A 1,879-nucleotide genomic window follows, 5' to 3' on the forward strand; every position below is an offset into this window, starting at 1 on the left:
TCCTACCCACTCTCCCTCCACCCTCCCTGTTTTGCCACTCACACCACTGGTCCTATAGGGCTCATCCATCCTGGATTCCCTGTATTTTCAGTTCCTATCTGTACCAGTGTACCTCCTCTGGTCTAGCCAGTCTTGCAAGATAGAATTCGAGTCATGGTAGTGGGAGCAGGGAGGAAACCTTTAGGAACTAGAGGAAGGTTGTATTTCTCATTATTGTTACATCGCACCCTGACTGGCTCATCTACTCCCCGAGACCCCTCTGCAAGGGGATCTCCAGTGGCCTACTAATGGGCTTTGGATCTCCACTCCACACTCCCCCCATCATTCACTATGGTAAGATTTTTTGTTCTGATGAACTAGCAGCATCTTGATAAATGGGGGAAAGACTGAAATTGTCAAGGTTGCATTTTATTTGGATCCACAATCAAAACCCATGAGGGCAGCAGTCAAGCACTCCAAGGAGGTGTTGCAATGGGCAAATCTGCTGCAAAAGACCTCATTAAAGTATGAGAGCTCGAAGATGTTACATTGAGGCATAAGGTGCCCCTAATCCAAGTCATGGGCTTGTCAACAGCCTCACATGCCTAAGAAAGCTGGACAAGGCCCCAGGAAGCCCAAAGAAGAATGGAATGAAGTACTGAGTACACGGTGGAACAAACCTGTCCTGGTGGAAGTATGCCAGAATGCTCCCCGGAAGTGAAAATGGCAGGCTTCACCTCGAGTACGTTATTGGGAGCTATTTGTCTCCAGAGAACATCATGCTTGGTGAAGAGGACGGTTAGCAAATAAAAGGAAAAGAGGAAGACCCTTGGTGAGATGGACTGACACAGTGGTTACAATAATGGGCTCAAACACAGCAGTGGTGGTCAGGATGGCACAGGACTGAGCAGTGTTGTTCCATGGTCCACAATAGGAACTAAAGCAGCATGCAGTTTGGCTGTGTTGCTTACCTTTTCCCCAATGTGTCAACATGCTCATGATTTTCATCCTGGTTGGTCTGTTTCCCTTGATCTAGCTTCCCAGCCATCTCCCTTACCTTTACACCTTTGCATTAGGGTAAATGGCTGATTGGGATGATTTTTTACAATTATTGATTGGGAATTAATACATATATCAATCATGTAATTCCATAGTTCAACCACATCAAGCAGAATTGAACAATTGCGACCATAATGTTTCCAAACATTCTTGTTCTTCCTGGACTCCTTGACGTTATCTCCCTTTTACCCCACCCCCACCCCCCCAACACTGTACCTCATTATTCCCCATCCCCGGGCTGAAACCCTTCTACCTTGGATGGTTTTTTTAAAGGAGTGCAGTACATGGGTGATAGTGTTTAATTTATGTACCTGTCAGTTAACTGGAAGGTGACCTTCAGGTGTGGTTTCAATACACAGTTTAAAGGGTCTTCAGCATGTGAGTTGAGTGTTTCTTTTCATGAGCTTCCATCAGGGACACCCTCTCTCTGGAGGGTAATAATGTCTCTGTTCATGGCTAGAGTGAGCTGGCGTTTCTCAGAAACCTCCCCTTAGAAGAGGTTGTGTGTGACAATGACGGGCAGGAGCTTCAGAGTGCTGCTTCAGCACTGAGCTGCAAACTTCAAGGTCAGTGGCTTAAACCCATTAAGGCTCCTCTAAAGAAAGACAGGACTACCCACTCCCTTAAAGATTTACAGCTGGATACGGAGTTAGTCCAGGTTGACTAGAGAAACAAATTCAGAGACACTCGTATATATGTAAGACAGAACTTTATATCAAGAAGTAATTATGCATCAATAAAACATCCCAGGGCTCTGGCTGGCATCAGCGTGGCTCCATGTGGCTTGTCATCAGGAAGGTGTGTGTGTGTGTGTGTGTGTGTGTGTGTGTGTGTGTGTGTG

This window comes from Echinops telfairi, unplaced genomic scaffold (genome assembly GCF_000313985.2).
Source record: "Echinops telfairi isolate 266 unplaced genomic scaffold, ASM31398v2 ScPeMD7_70;HRSCAF=299, whole genome shotgun sequence".
NCBI classification, from domain to species: Eukaryota; Metazoa; Chordata; class Mammalia; order Afrosoricida; family Tenrecidae; genus Echinops; species Echinops telfairi.